The 14416-nt window shown below is 37.3% G+C and overlaps 1 protein-coding gene across 1 annotated transcript in view; it reads right to left on the reverse strand.

The window, feature by feature from the left end:
• The window catches only part of LOC103553477 (membrane-spanning 4-domains subfamily A member 4A-like), a 34080-nt gene extending 22074 nt beyond the window's left edge, over positions 1–12006 (reverse strand). Inside the window, exon 1 of the mRNA XM_070564024.1 lies at positions 11873–12006. The gene's annotated coding sequence lies outside the window, so the exon portion shown is untranslated. The remainder of the gene's footprint in view (positions 1–11872) is intronic.
• Between the last annotated feature and the right edge of the window lie 2410 nt (positions 12007–14416).

Genomic DNA, 14416 nt, shown 5'->3' on the forward strand with positions numbered 1-14416 from the left:
TGCACATCTGAGGCATACAGCAACTGTAAGCCCCTGAGCCTAGCAACTAGCTAAACTGGGTACATACTCAACTAACTGGAAAAGTGCAACAGGAGTGTACTATTAAACCTTGTAGCCAATGGTGCTGGAGCACACCAAACCTAATTTACAAATAACCGACCAGGGAGGGAAAGACTAGACTCCCTGGGTACTTGTAGTAAGAGCAACCCAGCCACAGCAGAAGGATGCAAGCAGCCCAAATAGGGGTCACTCTTCATCATTTGGACTGGTGATGAGACAGAAGCACATTGCTGGGCCTCCAAAGTCATCTCTAACATAAGGCCACTTCCCCAAGACCAGGAGACATAACTGACTCACTTAATACATAGATATAAGCACAGAGAAAGGGGCATAATGAGGAGGCAAAGGAATACATTCCAAGCAAGGGAATAGGACAAACCCCCAGAAAAAGAACTAAATGGAGCAGAAATAAGCAATTTACCTCAGAAAGAGCTCAAACAAAAACTCATAATGATGCTCACAGATATTGGGAGAATACTGGATGAACACAGTGAGAACATCAACAAAGAATTAGAAAATATAAAAAACAACCAATCAGACATGAAGAATACAATAATGGAAATGAAACATTCAGTAGAGGGACTCAAGAGCAGAGTAAATGATATGGAAGAATGTATCAGGGAGATGGAAGAAAGACTACAGGAGATCACCCAAGCTGAACAGATAAAACAAAAAAAGAACTGAAAAGAATGAGAGCAATCTAAGGGAAGTCTGCGACAATATCAAGCTCACTAACATTCATATTAAGGTGTCCCAGAAGGAGAAGAGAAAGACAAAGAGGCAGAGAATCTATTTGAAGAAATAATAGGTGAAAACTTTCCTAACCTAGGGAGGAAACAGACATCCAAGTACAGGAAGCACAGAGAACACCAAACAAGATGAACACCCAGAGGCCCACACCAAGACACATTATAATTAGAATGCCCAAAATTAAAGATCAAGAGAGAATGCTAAAAGCAGCAAGGGAAAGGCAATAAGTGACATACAAAGGAAAGCCCATAAGGCTATTGGTGGACTTCTCAGTCAAAACCATGCAGCTTAGAAGAGAATGGCTTGATATACTTAAAGTGCTGAAAGAAAAAAACTACATCCAAGAATACTCTACCCAGCAAAGTTATCATTCAGAATGGAAGGAGAGACAAAGAGCTTCCCAGACAAGCAAAAATTAAAGTATTTTGTCACCAAGAAACCAATTCTACAAGAAATGCTGAACAGACTTATTTAAGTGTGAAAGAGAATAACACAAATAGGGGTGAAAAAATTATACAAAAAAACCCCTAGGCAATAAAATCACTGGTAAAGGCTAAAATACAGTAAAGACAGCAGATCAACCTCCTATGAAGATAATATTTAGGTTAAAAGACAAAAGTACTAAAATTACCTATTTCAATGATAAGAGAGTAATCGATAAAGACACACAAAACAAGAGATGAGATATCAATCCAAAAACATAAAATATGCAGATGGGGAGTAAGATAGTAGAGCTTTTAGAAAGAGGTCAAGATAAAGAGACTATCAACTCAATATAGATTGCAATATATGTAGAATATTCTATACACACCACATGGTAATCACAAACCAGAAACCTATAATAAGTAAACAAATAAGTAAGAGAAAAGAAATCAAGTATATTACTAAAGAAAGCCATCAAACTACAAAGGAAGAGAACAAGGGAAGAAGAAAGGAACAGAGAAGCACTACTAAAACACCCAGAAAAAAAGTAACAGAGTGGCAATAGATACATTTTTATCAATAGCTACTTTAAATGTCAATGTACTAAATGCTCCAATGAAATGACATAGGGTGGCTGATTGGATAAAAAACATGACTCCTATGTATGCTGTATACAAGAGACACACTTCAGAACTAAAGACACTCACAAACTGAAAGTGAAATGATGGAAAAAGATACTCCATGCAAATGGCAAAGAAAAGAAAGCATGGGTAGCAATACTTATATCAGACAAAACAGACTTTGAAACAAAAAGTGTAACAAGAGACAAAGGAGGGTAGTACATAATGATAAAGAGAACAATCCAACAAGAGGCAAAACCCTTGTAAATATCTATGCACCCAACATAGGAGCGCCTAAATATATAAAGCAACTATTAACAGGTATAAAAGGACAAATAGACAGTAACACAATAATACTGGGGAACTTTAATACCCCACTTAAACCAACGGACAGATCATCCAAACAGAAGATCAATAAGGAAAGACTGGCCTTAGATGACGCATTAGATCAGAAGGACTTAGTAGATATATATAGAACATTCCATTCAAAAACCACAGAAGACACATTCTTTTCAAATGCACATGGAACATTCTCCAGGATTGATCACATATTAGGCCATAAAACAAGTCTCAATAAATTTAAAAAAATCGAAATACTACCAAGCATCTTTTCTGACCACAAAAGTATGAAACTAGAAATCAACTACAGGAAGAAAAGCACAAAAGCCACAAAAATGTGGAGATTAAACAAAATGTTACTGAACTATGATTGGGTCAATGGAGAAGTCAAAGAAGAAATGAAAAAAATACCTGGATAAAAATGAAAATGAAAATATGACATGCCAAAATCTATGGGATACAGCAAAAGCGGTTCTAAGAGGAATGTTTATGGCAATTCAGGCCTACCTCAACAAACAAGAAAAATCCAAAAAAAAATCTAACAGTGCACCTAAAGGAAGTGGAAAAAGAAGAACAAACAAGCCCAACATCAGCAGAAGGAAGGAAATAAGAGAAATCAGAGCAGAAATAAATGAAATAGAGACCTAAAATACAACAGAAAAAAATAATGAAACCAAGAGTTGGTTCCTTGAAAAGATATAGAACATCGACAAACTTCTAGCTAGACTCAACAAGAAAAAAGAGAGAAAGTTCAGATAAATAAAATCGGAAATGAAAGAGGAGAAATTAGAACAGACACCTCAGAAATACAAAAGATTACAAGAGAATACTATGAAAAGCTATATGCCAAAAAATTGGGTATTCTAGAAGAAATGGATAAATTCTTAGAATCGTACAACCTTTCAAAACTAGATTGAGAAGAAGTAGAGAATTTGAACAGACCAATTACCAGTAAGGAGATCAAAACAGTAATCAAAAACCTCCCAAAAAATAAAAGTCCGGGACCAGATGGCTTCCCTGGTGAATTCTACCAAGCATTCAAAGAAGACTTAATACGTATCTTTCTCACACTCTTTCAAAAAATGGAAGGGGGGGGGCTTCCTAACTCACTCTATAGAGCCAACATTATCCTGATACCAAAACGAGACAAGGACATAACAAAAAAAGAATCTTACAGGCCAATGTCACTAATGAACATCGATGCAAAAATCCTCAACAAAATACTAGCACATCAAATACAACAATACATTAAAAAGTTCACACATCATGACCAAGTGGGTTCTATTCCAGGGATGCAGAGATGGTTCAACATCCACAAATCAATCAATGTGATACACCACATTAACAAAATGAAGAGTAAAACTCACATGATCTTCTCAATAGATAGAAATCATTTGACAAGATACAGCATCTATTTATGATAAAAACTCTAAATAAAATGGGTAAGAAAGGAAAACACCTCAACGTAATAAAGGCCATATATGACAAACCCATAGCTCATATCATTTTCAATGGAGAAAAACTGAAAGCTATCCCTCTAAGAACAGGAACCAGACAGGGATGCCCACTTTCACCACTCTTTTTTAACATAGTATTGGAAGTCCTAGCCAGAGAAATCAGGCAAGAAAAAGAAATAAAAGGGATCCAAATTGGAAAAAAGAAGTGAAAGTGTCACTATTTTCAGAGGACATGATTTTATATACAGAAAACCCTAAAGAATCCACTATAAAACTTTTAAAAATAATAAATGAATACAGTCAAGTCACAGGATACAAAATCAACATAAAAATATCAGTTGCATTTCTATAGACTAGCAATGAAGTAGCATAAAGAGAAATTAAGAATACAATTCCATTTATAATTGCAGCAAAAAGAATAAAATACCTAGGAATAAATTTAACCAAAGGCTCGAAAGATCTGTACATGGGAAACTATAACACATTGTTGAAGGAAATTGAAGAAGACACAAAGAAATGGGCATATTTTCCATGCTCTCTGCTTGGAAGAATTAACATAGTTAAAATAGCCATACTTCCTAAAGCAATCTATAGATTCAATGCAATCTCGATCAAAGTTCCAACAACATTTTTCACAGAAGTAGAAAAAGAATCCTAAAATTTATATGGAACAACGAAAGACCCTGAATAGTCAAAAGAATCCTGAGGAAAAAGAACAAAGCCAGAGGTATCACACTCTCTGATTTCAAAATATCTACAAACCTATAGCAACCAAAACAGCATTGTATTGGCACAGAAATAGACACACACGACAATGGAACTGAATCAAGAGCCTAGAAATAAACCCACCCCTATATGGACAGATAATTTTCAACAAGGGAGCCAAGAGCATACAATGGAGAAAGGAGAATCTCTTCAATAAATGGTGTTGAGAAAACTGGACAGCCACATGCAAAAGAATGAATGTAGACCATTAGCTTACACCATGCACAAAAATCAACTCAAGATGGATTAAAGACTAGAAAGTAAGACCCAAAACATGAAACTTCTAGACGAAAACATAGGCAGTATGCTCTTTGACATTGGTCTTAGCAGCATTTTTTCAAGTACCGTGTCTGAACGGGCAAGGGAAACAAAAGAAAAAATAAACAAATGGGGCAACATCAAACTAAAAAGCTGCTTCACAGCAAAGGAAACCATCAACAAAACGAAAAGACAACCTAACAATTGGGAGAAGATATTTGCAAACCATATATCAATTAAGAGGTTAACATCCAAAATATACAAAGCACTCATACGTCTCGACAACAAAAATCCCAACAACTCGATAAAAAGTGGGCAAAAGATCTGAATAGAGATTTCTCCAAAGAAGATATACGGATAGCCAACAGGTACATGAAAACATGTTCAACATCATTAACTGTCAGGGAATTGCAAATCAAAACTACAATGAGATATCACCTCACTCTGATCGGAATGGCTATAATTAACAAGACAGGAAACGTCAAGTGTTGGAGAGGATGTGGGGAGAAGGGAACACTTGTACACTCCTTGTGAAGAGTGTAAACTGGTGCAGCCACTATGGAAAGCAGTATGGAATTTCCTCAGAAAATTAAGAATAGATCTACCATATGACCCAGCTATCCCACTGCTGGGTATTTAGCAAAAGAACTTGAAAACACAAATGCATAAAAAACGCATGCCTGTATTCATCACAGCATTATTCAAAATACTGAAGACTTGGACGTGACCTAGGTGACCATCAAGGGACGAATGGGTAAAGAAGATGTGGTATTTATACACAGTGGAATACTACTCAGCCGTAAGAAATGATGAAATCCAACCATTTGTGACAACATGGATGGACCTTGAGGGTGTTATGCTGAGTGAAATAAGTCAGAGGGAGAAAGTCAAATACCATATAATCTCACTCACAAGTAGAAGATTATCAACGACAAACAAACACATAGAAACAGAGATTGGATTGGTGGTTGCTAGAGGGGAGAGCAAAAGGGGTGATTAGGCATACGTGTGGTGATAGATTATAATTAGTCTTTGGGTGGTGAACGTGATGTAATCTACACAGAATTTGAAATATATTATCATGTACATCTGAAAGTTATACAATGTTATAATCCAATGTTACTGCAAGAAAAATTTAAAAAACACAAAAAAAGATTGATGTTAATTCTTGTTTAAATGTTGGTAGATTTCACCAGTAAAACCATCTTGTCCTTGGCTTTTCTTTTTTGGAAGGTTTTTAATTATGCATTCAATTTCCTTACTATCTGTAGGACTCTTCCTATTCTCTATTTATTTATGATCCAGTGTAGGTAGGTTGTGTGTTTCTAGAAGTGTGTCCATTTCATTTAGGTTACCTGATTTTTTGGGGGTAAAATTTTTCATATTACTCTCTTATAATCCTTGTATTATTTCTGTAAAATTGGTAATAAAGTCTTCTCTTTTATTTCTAATTTTATTTTTTTTGAGTCTTCTTTTTGTCTTAGCTAATCTAGCTAAATTTTTGTCAGTTGTGTAGATCTTTTGAAGAACAAACTCTTGATTTCATTGATTCTCTCTAGTGTTTTTTTTTTTTTTGATATTTGCCTTGTTTTGACTTTTCTGATTCCCATTCCTCTCTCCAAACTCTCTTCTCCATGGTATCCCTCAAAAGCACAGGCCTTAGAACCATCGCAGCTGTAAAAACCAGTAGCATAACAGGCTATGGAGTGGTTAGAAGAGGATTGGAAATCAAAAGCCTCATCCCCAGAAAATTGCCACTATTGGGTTTGCTTGACAACTATCTGGAAAAGCCCCACTCATAGATCTTCTCCTTATTCGATCCGACATAAGTTTCGTTCAGTGAAGGAAACCCTAATCCCAAGGTGTTTGTCAAAAGCAATCATCAGAATTGTTTAATTCACAGCTGTCAGAGGCAGTGGTAGCAATTGGGGCAATGAAAAAGCTAAATACAAAGAACTAAAAGAAAAAAAGCAGGAAGGCGGTACATAAAGGGAGCTTTAAAAAGTTCCTGATAGATCCCTGAAAATCTAGAAAGCCATGCATGTGTTCAGGGTTGTGTATATGTATAAGACCTAAGAAGTCCCTGGCTCCTCACTTTAAGGCTCTGTGCAAATAAGAAGGAAAGGTTAAGACACAGTTTTAAAATACTGAAGTTGCCCCAATGCATACACACACACACACACACACACACACACAGCCTAACATAAAGGAATAAGAGACTTACATTTTAAGACTCTTAAGGATATCTGTTAAATCATTAGCTGGTCATTAAGTCAATCAAGCTGAAAGTCCAATGTCCACAGATTACAAAAAACACAGACTTCACAGAAGAGATCAAGGAGTCACTAAACAGATAAACAGAAAATAGCAAACAGGCAAACAAAAACCAGACAGCAGTCACAAGAATAATGAATCAGTGGATTGCGGTATTCTTTGAAAAGATCCACAAAATTGGAAAACCTTTAGCTAGACTGAACAAGAAAAATTCTGAGAAGAAATTACTAAAATCAGAAATGAAAAAGGGAACATGATTACCAACTGGGAAGAAATAAAAGAACTGTAAGGGAATTCTGGGAACAACTGTATGCCAATAAATTAGATAACTTAGATGAAATAGTCATATTCCTATAGAGACACTAACTAGTGAAACTCAATCAAGAAGAAATACAAAAGCTATATAGATCTATAACAAGAAATTAAATTAGGAATTTTAAAAATTTCCACAAAGAAAGCCCATGGCCATATGATTTCAATGGTGATTCTTTTAAGCATTTTAAAAAGAAATAACAACTTTTCTTCAAAGACTTTGAAAGATGAGAAGAAGGACACATGCCAATTCATTGTAAAAGAATGTAAAAGAACAAAGTTAGAGACTGCTTCACGCCAAACAAAATATTAACTCAAAATAGATCAAAGACCTAAATATAAGAGCTAAAAATAGAAAACTATTAGAAGAAAACAAAGGAGTTAGTCTTTGTGAACCTGGTTTAGCCAATGATTTCTTAACTATAAAAATAAAAGCTCAAGCAACCAAGAAAAACCCAACCAGATAAATCAGACTTCTTCAGAATTAGAAATTTTCCTACTCCAAAGGACACCACGAAGAAAGTGAGAAGACAACTCACAGAATGGGAGAAGATATTTGCAAATCTTATAGCTGATAAGGCACTAGTATCCAGAATATATAAAGAATTCATATAATTCAATTATAAAAAGGAAAAATAACCCAACTTAAAACGGGCAAAAAATTTGAATAGGTATGCCTTCAAAGAAAATAGTGTGCTAAACACATGAAAAAACTCTCAACATCATTTGTCATTAAAGAAATGTAAATGAAAACCACAGAAAGATATCACTTCACACCTACTAGAATGGAAAAAATAAAGACAGACATAAGAAGTGGTGGTCAGAATGTGGAGAAATTGAAACCATCAAATATTGATGCTGAGATAGAAAATTGCTGCAGCCACATTGGAAAACAGTTTGGCAGTAGCTCAAAACATTAAGGGCAGACTTAACATATGACCCAACAATTCCATTCCCAGGTAGATACCAAACAGAAATGAAAACATGTGTCCACATGAAAAGTTGATGCATTATGTTAGCAGTATTATCCAGAATGGCCAAAGGATGGAAACACACCAAATGTCCATCAGTTGATGAGTGAACAAATGTGCAAACCAAATAGTTCTTCCATTCACCAGACTAGTAGAGTGGATCTTCTTAAGCAAAGAGGCTCTGGAATTATACCACCTGGATTTAAATTCCAGCTTTGCCTCTCTTTATTCAAGCTACTTAATCTTGTGTTTCTAGAAGTCTATGCTGTAAATAATACTGCCTACTCCTTGTGGGAATTTAATAATGAGATTATGCATTTAAACCAGTGCATGTCACAAACCAAATACTAAATGCATATTAACTATTATTAGTGTTGTTACTACTGTTATTTAACCATTTCTTGGCTTTATAAATAAAACATAAACTTCTAATACTTCGCCATTCCAGGACATGCTAGAGAAGGATTTTATTCCTTACATCCTCTTGATCCACTTGGTTCCTGTCATAGGGGAGGTGGAGAGGCAGAGGAGAAGGACTTACATCATTTGTCAGAGCATGGTATTCATTGTGTCATATGATCAGTGGTTGAGGCTTCCTCTCTTTTGCAGTTTGTCTCAAAGATTGTTCAGAAAGGTCAGGGGTGTCCCCTGTTTTCTGCTCTCATGGAACAAGCTGCATACAAGACTACATAGAGGCAGGCCAGGTGACTCTCCTCTTTATCTATCAATCTGACCCAATGATAACTGGGTTTGTGAGATGGGTTACATATTACGTGTCATTGAGTAGGTGAGTTCAGACTTTTCTGTATACTTGAGCATCCCCAGAATGGAACCCAAGATCTCAGTTTAGAAAAAAGAGCATAAAATAGGTAGCTTTCTTTTTGACCTTCAATCTAATCCACATCCTCGAATCCAGTTTTTCCTGGCAGATCTGCCCCTCTGAACCTAATTTAAAGTCATTACAACAAATCACATAATTTGATCTTCATTTAGCGACTTGTTGCAGGGGGGTGTAGGGAAAATTTTCACTTCAAACATTAGAAGACATAAACAGAAGATATCTAGCCTTCTTTAACATTTTTGTTTCAAAAATTAGTAGTTCAATGAAAAGTATGTAGAGGAGATTATTTCAGAGTGCTACAATTAGTTCCTAATACAGAATGGCAAAAGCTAAAGGTCACAAGAACCATAAGAGGATTATGGGATTCCAAGTGTTTTTCTTAATGGAAGGCCCAACAACTTGCTCAGGTTTCCCTGATAAGAAACTTGGAAGTTTGTCATTGATGCCTTCTCTTACCCACACTCGATGTCCAAATTAATCATGTTCTTCAGGCCCTACACAATCATTTCAAATCTGGGCACTTCCGCCACAACCTCAGACTTAGCTATCATCCAATTTTTATCAAGAATATTGTCAAAACCTCTTAATGTTCTCCTGTGTCCACTTGTGAGCATGTATGTCCAGTTCATTCTCCACTTTGTAGGCAGAGTAATCATATTAAAGTGTAAAAATAATTCTCTCACCCTCCTCTCTAAAATCCTCCCTTGGCACGCCAGGGCCCTCACTGTAAAGTTAAAATGGGTAATGTCGTTGAAGGAGCAGCTCTGCTCCTTCAGCCCACATCCATTATCCTAATCTTACCTTGAATCTCTCTCTTTTGATTTTTGAAGCCACAAATACACTTGACTTATTTTAATACTTCCAGAGCAGTAATTTCATTCCTGTATGGCGGCTTTTGCACATGTTGAACCCCTTGCCAAGAATGTTCTGCCCCTGCCACAGATACCCTGAAACAACTAAAGCACCTCCCTTCCCCAGATTTGATCTCCTCACACACAGATAGTGCTTTACAGTTTCTGCCTTCTCTCAGGTACAACTCCCCACATCCTCCATTCCCCACACAGGGCTTACTCAACCTATGATGGTAAGGAGGAGTTTAAGAAATCTTAGGTATTTCTCTCTTACAGCATAGAGGCCAAAAGTGTTGTAAAGGTAAGTACTAATAATTCTTCTTAATCCAGCTGAAGGTTCTCTTTAGTTTACTTCTCTTTAAAGCAGAGGAACCTCTGCATTGACCTCTCAGACATCCCTTCAGACTGAGTGTTTATGAAATATAGGTCCAGTCATATCAAACATCTCTGATAGTTCTCCCTCTCTATACTTAATAAGATTGAGCTTCCCCAGAGCAGACACTATATTAAAATAATGCTTCCAAATGACTCTTCTGTTCTCTCCATAGTTCTGTGGTAACACATGTCAGGTCTTGGTCACTCAGACCTGGTGCTCTCTCTTTCTAAAAACCCTGACTAGAAGTTCATATAACTACTCCTACCTTCATACCATAGAAATCCATGTGTTAATTACCTCCAGAATGTAAATTCCCCAAGAAAAATAATTTGTTTTTATACTCTAGGGCTTAACTTTCCCGTATTCAAATATCAAGGAAACCAAAAGAACAGAGAATATTAGATAAAGATGAGGCACATTTCTCCCAGATTGGAGAAGACTTTGAATCTACTCTTATCCCATCATCTGTGAATTACATTGGGACATTGACGAGTACAGTGTCTTTTTGTTGTAGTTGTTGCTATTACAGATGTGGAGAAAGCTAGAAACCTCCCCTGTCTTCTTTGACTGCCTCCAATCTCCTTGTGGATCAGCACCAACAGCAATCTTTGGTTTTCTTATCTTTATGTCACCATTCCCCTCATGGGTCACAATTGCCAAGGAGGGACCATGAGGAGGGTGGTCTAAAGGGGCCACATCTCCTTCCTTGTCAAACCTATAAGATAGAATAGACGCGCATAAGGAGGCCTGAACTTGGGTGGTTTGGTGGAGGGTGATGATGGTAATGCAGAGACGGTTATCTGAGCAGAGAAAAGGTCTCTACTAGGAATCAAGAACCCTGGTTTCTACTCCTGGCTCTTTTACTACTTGTGTGACTGTTGGTTTGTTATTTGCCCTCTCTGGGTTTCCTTTACCTCTTGCTAGGAAAGAATGCATTGGGAACAATTGCCTTCAAGCTTCTTTGTGATCCCAAGAGTGCTAAGAATCTACAGTCTCTTTCATTAGCAAATTTCCTCATGAATATCTTCAGTTTTTACCTTTGGTGTCACATGAATTGTGCCAAAGATAGCTGGAGAAGTGACTCACGTCACAATCTATCTCAGGGCCTCCATAGGACTAGGGACCACACATTTACCCTACAAAATTTACACCAAATTCTGCATGTGGTAGATATTTTTGTAGATGTTAAATTAAAAATAATAATTCAGAAACAGAGAACAAAGACCATAGAGGACAGGATATTAAGAGTACATGAAATAATTAGTTGATAGTCAGAAATATCGATTTCAGTTTCCTGATAGCCTGGGGATTTAGAGAACAAAAGGAACTAAAACAACCTAATCCAGCATCAGGTGTTGGGAGCCTGTCCTTACCCCCGTCCTCTGCAGCAAACATTGTTCCCCCAAAGCCCAAACGTACATTTAAAGGTGCACTCAATCCACCCCAACCTAGAATACCAGCTTGTGCCATGGGAGGTCACCTCATCTTCTCTCATTCCACTCCCTGGGATCTTAGAACAAGTGGAGGTAGAAACCATCAGCCCAAAAGCCTAGGAAGGCATGTCCTTGGACCTACCTTTCTTCAAGCCAGCAACGTCTGCGGGTGTCTTATAAGTGCCAGAAACTCTAGGCAAGTACCTTCAGTCCAGGTACAATAACTTGTCCCCACTCCACACCTCTGCATTCCTCTTCTGGCAATTTGTCTGGTTGCCAAAGGTGGTGCTGAATATTTCTGAGTTGCACAATTAGTTCCTTTTTTAAATCGGATGTGCTAACTGAGCCTGTGTCCCTAGTATGGGTGTGGAAGTCTGTTGTGAAATTTGCTGAATGAGCAGTTACTCCCTCACAAAGTCTTTTATAGGAAAATAATAGGGGTTATTACCACTATTACTGGTATATCAGTGTATATGGTACATATCAGTGGAGATCAGTGGTTGAGGATTTATTGTATGTCAGACTCTGCTCAAAGGACTTTGTATACACGAACTAATTTAACGACATTTAAAAATCATTTGAAAAGCCACTTTTCACAATTTCACACATTCTCCTTGTCTCCCTGGAGACCTGTGTGTTGTTACTATATACATAACTTAAATGTATTGTTTGCATGAATTTCCACCAGTAGAGATGAATATCTGTAGAATGTCAACAAGTCTCTTGCATGGCAATAATTAATGTGGCACTTTTCTAAATCAAAGAGGAAGCTGGTATCATAGAAAGAGGCTTGCCTTTGCCTAAGACAAACCCAATACCAGTCACTTAGTGCGTGACTTTGTTATTTCTCTAAAGCTAAGATTCCTCATTTGCAACATAAAATCAATATTTACTTTATAGGGAGGAGGAAAGCAAAGTGGTGTTCAGTTCTCATTCATTCAACATTCTCTTAGAGAAAAATTGCCATCACCCAAGCAGTGTGCTATGTGCTGCAAATAAAATGGTGAAAAAGGATAGAGTGCCTGCCCTCGAGATTATGGGACATACACACAAGTAAACATACCATCATAATCCAGGAAAGCAGTTCTCTGTAAGGTAAACAAGAGTATTCTAAGAGAGCATATAGGGAGCTCAGTTAATCCACCCCTGGTGATGCAGAAAAGACTTCCTGGAGGAAGGGACATCTAACTAGAGACTTGCTGAATGAGTAAGAGGCAGACAAATTAAAGGACTGTTAGACAAAGGAGAGTAAGAGGTTTCCAGACAGAGTCAACAGAATGATGAAAAGCCATCTCTGTTTACTGGCATATTTTTAAAATTAAAGCACGATTCTTCCAATCATTATGGAACCAGACTTCCTCTCCCACTCTGCACAATTAGAAAATTGGAAAACATTTTAAACACTTGTGGGCATTGGACAGGAGTCAATGTAGGGCTTTCCACATTGAGAAAATGGAAACAAATGTAAATATAACAATTGTTCTGATTTTCTGCATGAAGGATCTTTCCAGACCATGGTCAAGGAGATGGATTCAAGGAGATGGATTCTGGATCTTATTGCACTGAGAAGATAGAGATCAGAGTTTTAAGGAGCTGAGGCAGCTGGAATTAGTGTGCAGAGAACCATAAAATAAGTAGCTATAGCAGAGACAGAGTTTCTGAAATCTGCAAGAAAGTCTTTTTAAATTTATTGTCAAATAATACACATTTACAGGCTGAAATTCCAAAAGTCCTATCAAAGAATAACCAGGTTCATTTACCTGCCACACAGGAAGGCCAATAACTGGAACGCCTGGCTAGCGGCAAGGAAAGATGTTTATTATAGAAAGGCAGCCAGACAAGGAGATGCGAGTTCATACTCAGATCCACCTCCTTGAAGGGAAAAAGGGAAAGATTTTTATCCGGGGTTTTAGGCAGAGAAACGGGACATGTAGCTTTGGGGCTGGAGTTCTAAGAATCCTCTGCACAGGAAGGACTGCTTTTCATATTTCTACATGGATCACATATGCAAATTTGGGGGGGGTGTTCTCTGTGTTGCATGCAGTGGATTTCTAGTCTGTGCTGTCTAAAATTGACAACTGGTCATTTTAGCATCTCAATGCTCCTAGGTGATGCTTAGTCAGGTGGGGCTGGGGCTGTCTGCAACTGCTCTCTTATCAGTGGTCCTCCAGCTGTTCTGCAAAGCAAGCTCAGAAACTTTGGTTACTTTGTTTCCCACGTTAACCTTGTGGTTACAAGGCAGGATTTCACCCTAAACCAGGGAAATTGTAACTCCTTCATGCTCAGTTTTGTTATGCGTTAGTAATAAATCTAAACTAGCCAAAAGTCATAACAAGTCTAAACTCTCCCTATAAAAGCCTTAAAAAGTCTCAAAAGAATCAAACTGAACTTAACCGCCTGCCCAAAACAGGGCAATACTCTTTGATAAAAAGAAAATTTGAGCAGTCAACCACAAAATGTGACAATTTCCAGCATCCATTCAAAAATTATTATTCATGCCAAGAAGCCACCATATCACATCTGAATGGGAAGGAGGCAGTACCTGGACTTACTGTTTCCAATTTCATTTAATTGATTTTTGCTCTGTAATAAATCAAATGTACTTAATGAACATTCAGTAAATACCATGTGTTGCTCAATCACATATATGGCACTGGATGCAAATTTGATTAGGGTATAACCCTGC

Source organism: Equus przewalskii, chromosome 11, assembly GCF_037783145.1.
Source record: "Equus przewalskii isolate Varuska chromosome 11, EquPr2, whole genome shotgun sequence".
Lineage (NCBI taxonomy): Eukaryota > Metazoa > Chordata > Mammalia > Perissodactyla > Equidae > Equus > Equus przewalskii.